Source organism: Triticum dicoccoides, chromosome 1B (assembly GCF_002162155.2).
Source record: "Triticum dicoccoides isolate Atlit2015 ecotype Zavitan chromosome 1B, WEW_v2.0, whole genome shotgun sequence".
Classification (NCBI taxonomy): Eukaryota; Viridiplantae; Streptophyta; class Magnoliopsida; order Poales; family Poaceae; genus Triticum; species Triticum dicoccoides.
The window spans coordinates 678662473-678675636 of NC_041381.1; the positions used below are offsets into that span (position 1 = coordinate 678662473).

Genomic DNA, 13164 nt, shown 5'->3' on the forward strand with positions numbered 1-13164 from the left:
GAAAATGACTCATGATGGGCTCGAGGTTGTTACTGACCGAGTATGATCCAACTCTGGAGTTCAAACTCTTGAAACAGGCTTTTGCCTGCTTTATATATAAATAAACAACCGAACAAAGTACACAAGACAAAATGGAGAGGCAACCCTCTTACAAAGCATGCCCCAGGATAACCTGATCACACAGAACACACACAACTACGCTATCGAAGAGAACATAGGGAGGACTAGATACAACACCACGCTACGCCCCAGCACACCTAAGCTCCACGGTAAAGCCTTCAGGAGGGAAAGACGGCGTGAAGCGTCGTTGCCGCCGAGTCCAAAGCGGACATGAGCTTTCACCCGGAACCCTGACACGAAGAGGAGAACCACAACGACGTCTTTAATTAAGAAGAGAGTGGTGCTCGTGAGCGTCGCCACAATCGGCACAAAGCGTGGAGCTTCCGCTCGGTAGCTCAACCGTGTCACACCACGATAACTGTGACGATCCCAGACTCCCAAATCCGGATTTGGGCGTCGCCACTGGCAACGACAGACGACGAGCCTGAGCCACCTGACGCTACCCCCTCGCCGCCCACACGACCAAGAGGGAAGCCACCACCGTCGCCATAGTACCTGCAGGTCTGAAACACCGCCATCCGTCCACTTCACAGCACACCCACCACAGTTGGAAGAGTGGACACCTCCATCCACTCCTAGCCTTGCATCAGCCATCGATTCTGGGTTAGCGCCTCCACCGTAGGAAGTGCCCACACCTGCATCTCCAGCCAGCCCCGGTGGACAAGGGGGCACGAATCGAGGACAACCAATGTCCGTTGTTGAGCAAGTCGTAACCCTAGCCCTCCGGCCTTTGCCCAGGTGAGCACGCACAACGCCATGTCCTTGGCCTTCGGCGGCGATCCGACAACACAAGTAGCGATGCCACGCCCACCACCAACTCCCACTGCACCAGCGAGAGGAAGACGCCACTCGCGAGCACATCCCGCGCCGAGCCCAACCTCACCTACCCCAAGCACCAGCTGTCCAGCTCCGATCCGCCTTGGGCATAGATCTGTCCCGCCCGAGCACGAACCCTAGCTCCAAGCCTTCTCTGTTTGCATTCGAACTCTAGCTCAAGTCAAACTGAGCTCGCTTGTTTTATAATACAAGTTGAGCCAAGTTTAGATTGGTCAATCAAATTCAACCCGTTTGCATCCCTACTTTCATGTTTTGGAATGAACAAAAATAAATTGTCAACGTCGTATAAAAATGGTCCACCATTTATAGAAAAACATGGTTCTTCTCGCGCTAACCAGGCAATGCGCATGTGGAATGAAGCGACCTTGTCATCGCCAGGCCGTTGCCGCATCTAAGCCTGATCAGATCGCTGGTCACGCAAGACATTTTGGACATTTTGTATGGCTGTCTAGCACGTGATGCCGTGGATGGCCTTCATTTGGACATTTTCTTCAGACTTTCCCCCCTCGTTAATAATACTACTATAATTCAGAACAAGCATTTGAATTACACAACCGATGCATTAGCGAAGTACTCCGAATTATTCAGTTCCAACTCTGAACAAACATTTTCAAATCCTTCCTGTCTGCATCAAGAGTTTCGCGGGGAGCTTCGCGACGGCGACGCTCGCCACCATGCCCACTTCCTTCACGAAGACGATGATGGTGAACCTGCCGCTCAGCTGGAGGCCTTTCGGTACGATTTCAGTTCAGAAGGACTTCGTTCAGTCGAGGTTCTGAGTTTCTGACCAAGGACTAATTCTGAACCATGAAACCAGACGCAAATTCACATGTTCATCATCTTTAAAGATAATTTCTACAGGTACTACCACGTCGTACATGGTGGTGGTTCTTCGGGTGCCGGAGACAATTGGGATTATGAGAGGAACCTGGAGGAGATACAGTGGTCTGTCATACGCAGAAACCTTCATGAAGGAAAAAACAAGCCAGAATTGTCGTGTATCATGCCGAAGCCGCATTACTGGGCCTTTGAACATGTGGGCTTTGAGGCTTTCTATCTTCTAGCTGGGTTTCTGGGCCCAAACGTTAATCAAGCTAGTTGAAATTAGACAGAAAACCTCACGGTTAGATTAGTCCCACACGGCTTACGCAGCTCAGCATAGGTGGTCGGATGTGTATAAGAGGAGGGACCAGGCTGTGTTTCAACTCATACCTTTCTCGGCCTTTTGGCTAAGATCAAGTGTAGTATCTGTTCTTATCAGTTTAATATCTGATATGTGGACTACATGTCCACAACGATGTTAAATTTATTTTTTATGGGGGAGGATCCATCATAGTGGCTTGCCACTAGGGTCCTCGCGTGTTCACTGGGCGTTGCACTATAGCCCGGGTGTGGCGCACCCCAACCAAAACTAAAATAAGCTTTTAACTTGACCAAATCTTATTGTTCAAATTTCAATTTAAATGAATTGTGAAATCAGTGTTTAAGTAGAGCCAAGTGTTTCAGTGTTTAAGTTGTCAAGGGAGTATCTTGGAAATTGAAGTACTATGTTAGCCATGTTACTTTTGGTACATAGAGTGAAAATTGCTGCCGTTTTGAGATCGTGAAATTTCGCCCCATCCCCCGATATAACCCGTTTATATCCCTACTTTCATGTTTTGGAATGAAAAAGGAAATCGTCAGCATCAGATAAAATAAATTCATTGGTCTACCGGCTATAGAAATACTTTCTTGTTCCGCTAACGGGGCAACACACATGTGGAAGGAGGTGATTTGAACTTTTTGACTGCTATTGTGCAAAATTGCTGTAGCATCTGCAAGTTATCTATCACCCTTGATATCTTCTTGGCCTATGTGCTAGGCATGTTTGTTCCTTGGAGCTTGCTGGCAGTACTAGGTAATGCAACCAAACACCTATCATATTACTTAAGTTTGCTCTTGCTGCTACCATTTTGTAGTTCATTCCCTCTTTTTTGTGAGAGTTTTCGGTTAATTTATGACACCCGGTTTCTGATGCAAATCTCTGGTATCTAGTCTTTCCGGATGGCTGGTGTGTTGTTAATTCCTGGTCTATTCCTCATCCCAAAGTCTCCAAGATGGCTGGTGTGTATATGGTCAAGTTCGATATATGAAACAGAGCATCATTCTGAAATCTGTAATGACATTCTTCTTACGTATCTGTCTCCAGGCAAAGATGAACTTGATGGAAGATTTCGAGACTTCTCTGCAAGTTTTGAGGGGTTTCGAGACCGGCATCACAACGGAAGTGAATGATATAAAGGCAAGCACTTGCACACTCTGTTTTTTGTTTTGCTCTTATTGACCTGGAAATCCTTCTGAAGTATTTTCAGCCTAGTATAATTTTATTTTCTGCACATTTTCTATAGCTGTGCAACACGTGATGTCGTGGATGCCCTTAATTTGGACATGTTCTGCAGCCCTTCCCCCCTGGTTAATAATACTATAGTTCAGACTTCAGAACAAGTATTTTAATTACACAACCGATGCATCAGCGAAGTACTCTGAATTCTTCAGTTCCCAACTATGAATGAACATTTTCAGTTTCAGTTCAGAAGGACTTTGTTGAATCGAAGTTTAAATCACGTCGCTGCTCGGCCCTTCTGCTCTCCCCTCCCGTCTCGCCAGCCCGACCAAGAATGGATTCATTCTGAACCATGGAACCTGAAGCGAATCCACATGTTCATCTTTGAACAATCTCTACATGCAGGGACCGTTGCATCGTACATGGTCGTGAGCACGTTCACCCTTGTGTTCGTCGTGCCTCGGGTGCCCGAGTCCAAGGGGAGATTGTTCTGGTGAGGGATTTCGAGCCGCGTTACCCGGTCATCGCATATTGGTTTGCAAGAGTTAGTTTGCACAGACTCGAAATCTTGGCCCTGAGAGTGTTCAAGCTACTTCCCACCAAGTGAACGTAGTAGTACGAGTCACGTCTTTTTTTTTCTATCCTATCTTTTGTAAGACAAGTCGCAAGAGAAAAGGCATTATTTTCAGGGCAACAACCTTTTTTTTTTCAAGACAACAACCTACAAGCCCGTATTGGTGGGCCTTTAAACTTACGGGCATTGAGGCTTTCTATCGTACTGCTGGGCTTCTGCTCCAAAATGTTGATGAACTGCAAACAGAAATCCTCCAGGTTAGATTAGTCCCTCACTGCTTGGGCAACTCGGCGGAGGCAGTTGGACGGGTATAAGAGGAGGGGCAAGGCTCCGCTTCAACTCATACCTTTCTCGGCCTTTTGGCTAAGATCAAGTGTAGTATCTGTTTTTATCAGTTTAATATTTGATATGTGGACTACATGTCCACAATGATATTAAATTTATTTTTTATGGGGGAGGATCCATCATAGTGGCTTGCCACTAGGGTCCTCTTGTGTTCCCCGGGCGTTGCACTACTGCCCGGGTGTGGTGCACCCCAACCAAAACCAATTTAACCTTTTTACTCGGTGTGTGATTTTATTAAGCCTAATTTTGGCTTGTATAACTTATCAGCTTGTCAGTGATTAACTTGAATACATCAAATTTTTCTTAATAAATCCTGTGTCTACTAAACAAGCAAACTGTTGGCTACTTAGATAATATATTTTGAATTATGAGCGTATTGGTTAGTAAAAACATTTACCAGCTAGTATGGCTCTGTTAAAAGCTTATGGCTTGTGAGCAGCTTGAGAATGACTCAAGTTTTAGTCGGACGTGAAAATATATGAGCCAGAGTATATATGAGCTTCCTTTTGTATCATTGTTGGAAAAATTAGCCGAAAGGTAGCTCACAGAATTTTAAATCGACACGAGTCGAACTAGCATGGTAGGTACGTTATCTCTGATACATATAATGAGAATTGTACTGATTTGTTACCTTTATGTTTTGGAATGAAAAGTTAGTTGCCAAAACACAAATGAAAATAAGTCACAAACTGGGAAATAAAGCAAGTTTGCAGAACTGGGAAATAATACTGAAACTGAAGTAGGCAAGGCAGATTGAAATCAAAATTAAATAATAGCTTGAGCAATCCAAGCAGCCCGTGCTCCTCATCCTGATCAAGCTCTTCTTCCCAACGTTCCAGCTCAATTCTACACCTCCTTTGATGGGCGAATAAGCCACGGCGACGAAGCCGGGCACGTCGAGCGTGGGTATGGGCGCGCGCTGGACTGGCTGGGCGCGTCGGGTCCGGGGACTAGGGCGTGCGTGTGCGCGTGCGTTGGGTGCACGGGCGTGTCCGTGCACCAGGGTGTGTGTGTGTGCGTTTGTTGGCGAGCCTAGGTGGCCTGGTCAGGCGTGAGCCGTTGGAGCTGGCCGTGTGACGCGGGCGTCGGGCGCAGCGTGGGCGCGGTCAGTGTGCGGAGAGCGCGGGGAAGATCAGGGGCGAGTGGAGGCGTGGGTGCGTTCCCGGTGCGCCGGCTCGGGGTATAAAGCCACCTGATGGCATTGTAACAAAGCGACATGGTCTGAGTTCGTGCTCGAGGTAACAAGGGGGCGTTTGAGCGCCGGAAAAACCACTGTGTCCACCAACTTTGTCTGAACTTCTCTGAATCTCTTCTTCCTCCTTTCGCTGTAGCCACAGCAAGCCAGAGCGAGCTGAGTGAGAAGGAGAAGAGAGCTGCGGCGAGGAGTTGGCGGTTCCAACAATTGGCATCAGAGCCACGTGAAGGAAGGAGCTCGCCGGCGATGTCCATCGTGCCGTACGCCGGCGGATCGGGCAGCACGGTGGCGCATGCAGCGCCGGTGCTCACGGGGAAAACTACATCACCTGGGCCATCAAGGTGGAGGCCGACCTAGACGCCGCCAGGCTGGGGGAGGCGGTGGTGCCGCCGGAGGACGCTGCGTCGGCGGTGATCGCCAAGAAAGATAAGCCGGCGCGGGCGTATTTGCTCTGGGCGCTCGCTGACGACCTTCTGCTGCAGGTGGCCACGAAGAAGACGGCGGCGAAGATATGGGCCAGCCTCAAGGCTCGCTTCGTCGGCGCGGATCGCGTGCGCGCGGCGCGGCTCTGCACACTCTGGGGGGAGTGGGAGCTCCTGCGCATGGCGAGCGACGAGTCGCTGGACGCGTTCGCCAGGAAGATCACTGGCATGGCGGCGCGCTACGTCGGGCTGGGAGCGACGCTCGACGACGTGGCGATGGTGAAGAAACTCTTGGACTGCGTCCCGGATCGGCTGTATGCGGCGGTCGCCAGGATGGAGCAGTTCTGCGACTTGTCGGAGCTGCTCTTCGAGGAAGCGCTCGGGCGCCTGGAGGCGTTTGACGAGCGGCTGGGACGGGGAGGACAGGCAGGCGGCGACGGCACGGATGCGCAGCTGTTGTACACCGCGGCACGGTGGCGTGCGCGCGAGCGGCGTCGGGGCGGTGCACGCGGAGAGGACGACGACGATGGCGCGGCAAGCACGGCATCAGGCGGCGGGGACAATCGTCGCGGCAAATGCTACAAGTGCGGCGTCAGAGGGCACTTCAAGCGGGAGTGCCCCCTGCTGCGGAAGGAGCCGGCCGCGGGGCGTGCGCTGATGGTGGACGCCGACGTCGAGGACGCCGGGCTGCTTTGAGCAGTGGCGGATCTAGGATTTGAAACCAGGATGGTCCTAAACTTATTTTTTTTGCCAACAAACATGACATATAATGGGAACGTTCCAAGTAGTTACCAATACCACATAGAAATAGATCGTTATGGTCTTACAATCTTACTAAATTTTCCAGTTCTGAACATACCTTGAGAAGTTAACGAAGACTATGTTTCCAGCCTATGCTTTTGCATGGTCATCAAAGTACCAATTATATCTCTGGTTTGCTCTTCGGCAACATCCGACATGGGCTCTTCGTGAAAAAGAAGCGATGTCTCCGGTCCTGTACATTCTTCAAAAATCTTCTATCAATAAGGCTAATTGAGGCAGAAATGATGTCCAAAATTATGTGTGTGTTCAGTTCATGTCATGAACTTCATGTACTAGATAGCATATAGCACATCAAAAAAGCAAACCCTAAACGGCTAAATAAGAAATTGGGGATGGATAAATTGGGTACCTTAAATCAAGTTAATTGGGGTAGGGCTGCAGACTTGTTGCCGACGGATTGCCGGACTGGTGACCGGGCGGCTGTCCCCGGCTTTGCAGGGGCGCCAGACGACCGGGGACAGGGCAGGGTCGCAACTCACAAGGGACGTGGTTGCCGCTGAGGCCTGAGGGTCAGGCAGGCGGGAAAGAGAGGAAGGGCCCTCCTGCGCGGCTAGGCTTCGGCCGACGACCGGCGAAGGCGGCGAGCAGACGAGGAACGGCGAGGCAGCGCCGCAGCGGGGAGCCGGGGATGGGCAGCTCAGCGGCTGGGAGTCGGCCGTCGGGGACGCGATGTACTGGGTTGGATCGGTGTGTCTCTGTGCGTGCTGTGTGCGCTTGTCTCTGTGCGTGCTGTGTGCGCTTATTGGGTCAGATATGAAACTGGGCTTCTTTTTTTCTGTGGGTCATCTAAATAGGCATAGGTATATAAGTCAGTCCAGAATCCCAGGGTGGGCCGCGGCCCACCCTGGCCACCCTGTACCTCCGCCCCTAGCTCTGAGCCGCGGCTTAGGGCGTGAATGATGGGCGAATAAGCCACGGTGACGAAGCCGGGCACGTCGAGCGCGGGTATGGGCGCGCGCTGGACTGGCTGGGCGCGTCGGGTCCGGGGACTAGGGCGTGTGTGTGTGCGTGCGTTGGGTGCACAGGCGTGTCCGTGCACCAGGGTGTGTGTGTGCGCGTTTGTTGGCGAGCCTAGGTGGCCTGGTCAGGCGCGAGCCGTTGGAGCTGGCCGTGTGACGCGGGCGTCGGGCGCAGCGTGGGCGCGGTCAGTGCGCGGAGAGCGCGGGGAAGATCAGGGGCGAGTGGAGGCATGGGTGCGTGCCCGGTGCGCCGGCTCGGGGTATAAAGCCACCTGATGGCATTATAACAAAGCGACACGGTCGAGTTCGTGCTCGAGGTAACAGGGGGGCGTTTGAGCGCCGGAAAAACCATTGTGTCCACCAACTTTGTCTGGACTTCTCTGAATCTCTTCTTCCTCCTTTCGCTGTAGCCACGGCAAGCCAGAGCGAGCTGAGTGAGAGGGAGAAGAGAGCTGCCGCGAGGAGTTGGCGGTTCCAACATCCTTTATACAGGGATCGGTACCTGAAAGCAGCCGGCAAATGCACATATGTTAGCAAAAATGTCCAGAAAGTTTCGACAAAAAAAGAAGGTTCTTACAAACGATTCCGAGTGCTGACTCTGCTCTAATCTAATCACTTGTTTCTGGTTGTAATCTAATCAAGTCACTTGATCCTCGAAAAATTATATACCAATGTGCAAATCTCTGGTACCCAGTCTTTCAGGAACCTTGCCTTGCACATTGTTGATTCCTGGCATATTCTTCATTCCAAGTCTCCAAGATGGCTGGTGTGTATATGCTCAAGTTCGATATCTGAAACAGAGCATCATTCTGAAATCTGTAATGACATTCTTTTTATGCATATGTCTCCAGGCAAAGATGACTTGATGGAAGATTTCGAGAACTCTCTGCAAGTTTTGAGGGGTTTCGAGACCGGCATCACAATGGAAGTGAATGATTCAATGATATAAAGTCAAGCACTTGCACTCCATTTTTGTTCCTCTTATTGACCTGGAAATCCTTCTGAAGTATCTTCAGCCTAGTATAATTTTATTTCCTTGTCTGTCTGTGATTTATGCAATCACGTTGACATTAGCTCCCAAGTTTATCTTGTCTGTCTACAAAATGGCTCATGGCCGACTCGATGTCGTTACGAACCGAGCATGAGCTAACCCTAGAATTCAAACTCTAGGTCAAGTCAAACTGAGCACACTTGTTTAATAATACAAATCGAGCCAAGTTTTGACAGGTCACTCAAATTCAACCCGTTTGCATCCCTAATTTTATGTTTTGAATAAAAAAAGAAATCACAGCCTCGGCATCAAAAGAAACATTAGTCCACTAGCTATAGAAAAACTTGGTTCTTGTCAAGCTAACACTAACAAGGCAATTCAGTGTGGAAGGAAATGACCTTGTAGTCGCCCATTGCCGCAGCTAATTAATAAGCCTGATCAGATGGGTAGTTGTGTAAGATATTCTGTACGTTTTCTATAGCTGTCAAAGACGTGATGTCGTGGATGGCCTTAATTTGGACATGTTCTGCAGCCCTTTCCCCCTCGTTAATAATACCCAAGTATTTCGAGAACCGTGCATCTCATAGGAAGAGGAAGAATATGGTGAAGGCCCTACTGCGGGAGGATGGTACCCGATGTTCTTCTGTTGAGGAGATGCGTGCTTTGGCTGCGAGTTTTTATGCCACTCTTTTCAGTTCCGAGGGCTCAAATGCAGCGGATAATCTGTTGCAACACATTGACATGATCGTCTCGGAGGAGATGAATGAAAAACTCACAGCCATGATCTCTGATCTTGAAATTGAGACAACTCTATTTCAGATGGGCCAACGAAGGCCCCGGGGCCGGATGGTTTCCCGGCATTGTTCTACCAGAGACACTGGTCGTTAGTAAAAGAGAATGTGTGCAAGGCAGTGAAGGGTTTTTTGTACGGAATGGCGACACCGCAATGTTTTAATGATACGGTTATTGTGATGATTCCTAAAGTCAATTCACCGGAGTTGATGTCTCAATTCAGACCAATCATTCTCTGTAATGTGTTGTACAAATTGCAACGAAGGTTCTTGCTAATAGGCTAAAAAGAATTCTACCGGTGTTGATCTTGAAGAGCAAAGTGCATTTGTACCGGGGAGGCTCATCACGGATAATGTACTGGTGGCATATGAGTGTGTCCATGCTATCAGAATGAGGAATAGGAGGAAGCCTCTGTGTGCGGTCAAGTTGGATATGATGAAAGCTTACGATGGGGTTGAATGAATTTTTCTAGAGAGGATGATGGAGAGGTACGGTTTTCATGCAACATGGATTCAAATGATCATGAGATGTGTCACGTCAGCACGGTTTACGGTGAAGCTCAACGGAGGGATCTCAAGTTCCTTTCTGCCTACGAGGAGGCTTCGACAAGGTGACCCTTTGTCGCCTTATTTGTTCTTGTTCTATGTGGAGGGCTTCTCGGCTTTGTTAAAAAATGCACAGAGTTCAGGTGATATTAGGGGGGTATCTTTCGGGAGCACTGGCCCCATGGTTACCCATCTCCTCTTTGCGGACGATAGCATGTGTTTCTTGAAGGATCCAAGAGTAACCTCCTCACCCTCAAAATAATTTTGCGGGATTATGAGAGGCATCATGACAGAAAGTTAATATGCAGAAATCCTCTATCTTCTTCGGGAAGGGTAGCACAGAGGAGAACAAGGAACAGCTTAAGGCGGTCATCGGAATTAATTCTGAAGCTCTGAGCGAGAAATACTTGGGGCTGCCTCCGGCTGTGGGACGGTCCAAGGAGGGAACTTTTAAATATGCCCGGGAAAGTGCAAAGGGTAAGGTCACGGGATGGAAGGGACATGGGCTCTCTAAGAAGGCACGTGAGGTTTTGGTTAAATCTGGGCTCCAGTCTATCCCAATTTTCACCATGAGTTGCTTCCAGCTCACGAACAAATTGTGCAGGAACCTGGCATCTATCTCCTCTACTTTTTGGTGGGTGAAGCAAACGGTGAGAAAAAGGTACATTGGATTGCGTGGAAGAAAATGTGTGCGAGTAACCAGGATGGAGGGATGGGTTTTCGTGATATGGGGGCCTTCAACCAAGCGTTACTGGCAAAGCAAGCGTGGAGAATTAAGCAAGTCCCCTCCTCTTTGTGTGCGTGTGTCCTCAAGGCCAGATATTTTGAGCATGGAACCATTCTCAATGCAACTTGTCCGAGTGGTGCATCCTGCACCTTCCAAAGCACTCTGTATGGCCGGGATTTGCTGTTGGAAGGGCTCATATGGCGAGTGGGTGATGGATCTAGCATCCGCATCCATCACGACAGTTGGATTCCTCGCAAGGGCAGCCTAAGGCAACTGGGCCAGGTGTATGTGCCGGGGATAACGCGTGTGAGCGACCTACTCAATGAAGAAGCTACGGGGTGGGATCGAACCAAATTGGAAACTATGTTTTCAGATGGTGATTTCAATGATATTCTGCAAATTTGTGTTGGTGGACCGGGTATAGAAGATATTTTGGCATGGAATTTTACAAAGAATGGGCAATTTTCAGTGAGGTCTGCCTATCACCTGTGCATGGAGAAGAAGAGGGCGAGAGTAGGACAGCCTGGCTCGTCGTCATCGGCGGCAACCCATCGAGGGTGGCTGGCGCTGTGGGGTACAAGTGCGCCGGGTAAGGCACTGATCCATGTGTGGCGATTGATCAAAAACGCCTTGCTGTAGGCTCGAAACTACTCCGCCGAAGGATCAAGCCCGGCGTGTTCTGTCCAGCGTGTGGGCGAGAAGAGACATTGTACCAGAGGTTTTGGGACTGCTATCATTCTATGTGTTTCTGGAAGGAGTTGGGCTCGGTATTGGGTGTGAGGGTGGTGATCCCACCTAGATCGCTGTGCACTCAAACCTTGCTTGCGTCATGGATGCAACAATGGATGTCGGATGCTACGGATGACGAGAAGTCTACGATGATCCAGGGATTATATGCAATCTGGCTGGCGAGGAACGACGCGCGGGATGGAAAGAGAGTCGAAGAGGCGGGCCTGGTGGCGAGAACGGTAGCGGCTCTCATGGAGGAGTGAAAGCGGGTTCGTGGCACTCCAGAGGTTTTGACGAGATCGACCCAGCATGCAAAATGGGAACCACCGGAGGCCGGCTGGCTCAAAGCTAACGTCGATGGTGCAACGCCTAGGTCGGGGCTGGGTGGTGGTGGGGGCGTCGTTTTCAGAGATGAAGATGGCGCGTTCAGAGGAGCAGATGTAGTTTTTTCCCACATACATCGACGGCGGAGGTGACGGAGTTGCTGGCGTGCAGGCGAGCGGTGATACTGGCGTTGCAGCGGGATGTACCGAAGCTGCATTTAGAGACTGATTGTCTTACTGTTGCAAGGATGTTGAATGATCACGAACGGAATTTGTCCTCAGTGGGAATCATGGTGCAAGAGGTCAAGACTATGGCCAAGAATTTGGGTGAGTTTAAGGCTACTTGGGTCTGGACTCTGGAGAACTGCGAATAAAGCGGCCCATGAGCTAGCTCGTTTTGATTTATGTAATAGAGTTTCGGTTTCGTGGGATGTAGCTCCCTCAGATTGTGTTCTCAGCATTGTTTCAGATGAACTTCCTAATCTAGTTTAATAAAGTGGGGAAGTGAATTTCAAAAAAAAAAGAAACTATAGTTGTGACCAAGCATTTTAATTACACAGCCGATGCATTAGCGAAGTAGTCTGAATTGTTCAGTTCCCAACTCTGAATGAATGAGGATTTTCAGATCCTCCCAGTGGCATCACGAGTTTCAGACTTTCAGTTCAGAAGGACTTCATTCAATCGAAGTTTAGGATGGAGCTATCACGTGGCTGCTCGGCCCTCCCCTCTCGCCAGCCCGACCAAGAATGGAGTAATTCTGAACCATGGAACCTAAAGCAAATTCACATGTCTTTCTTTGAACAATCTCTGCATGCAGGGACAGTCGCGTCGTACATGGTCGTGAGCACGTTCCCTCGTGTTCGTCGTGCCTCAAGTGCCGGAGTCCAAGGGGAGGTCGTGCTGGTGAGGGATTTCGAGCCGCGGTGCCCGGTCATCGCATATTGGTGTGCAAGAGTTGGTTTGCACTTTGCACATACCGGAAATCTTAGCCCTGAGAGTGTTAAGCTAGCTCCGACCAAGTGCACAGACCGGAAACACTGGTGTACGAGTCACGCTTTTTTCTCTTTCTATCCTATCTTTTGTAAGATACAACTCGCAAGCTAAAAAATACAATTTTTCAGGGCAACAAACTACAAGCCCGTGTGTTTCCCTCCTAGAGAGGCCGTACTGGTGGGCCTTTAAACGTACGGGCTTTGAGGCTTTCTATCGCACTGCTGGGCTTCTTCGCCAATACGTTAATAAACTGCAAACACAAACCCTCAAGGTCAGATTAGTCCCACCTCGCTTGCGGAGCTCGGCGGAACCTGTCGGACGGGTATAAGATGAGGGGCAAGGCTTTGTTTCAACTCATACCTTTCTCGGCCTTTTGGCTAAGATCAAGTGTAGTATCTGTTCTTATCAGTTTAATATCTGATATGTGGACTACATGTCCATAACGATATTAAATTTATTTTTTGTGG

At 49.6% G+C, this 13164-nt stretch overlaps 2 non-coding genes and 1 pseudogene across 2 annotated transcripts; all 3 read left to right on the forward strand.

Annotated features, from left to right (window-relative positions):
- The first annotated feature begins 2165 nt into the window (after positions 1-2165).
- Positions 2166-2362, forward strand: LOC119351463. Its single transcript, XR_005169955.1, has one exon. It is a non-coding gene; the product is annotated as a U2 spliceosomal RNA (small nuclear RNA).
- A 1834-nt stretch (positions 2363-4196) lies between these two features.
- LOC119351472 lies at positions 4197-4393 on the forward strand. The gene has a single exon (XR_005169963.1). It is a non-coding gene; the product is annotated as a U2 spliceosomal RNA (small nuclear RNA).
- Positions 4394-13053: 8660 nt separating this feature from the next.
- Positions 13054-13164, forward strand: LOC119351476 (annotated as a pseudogene).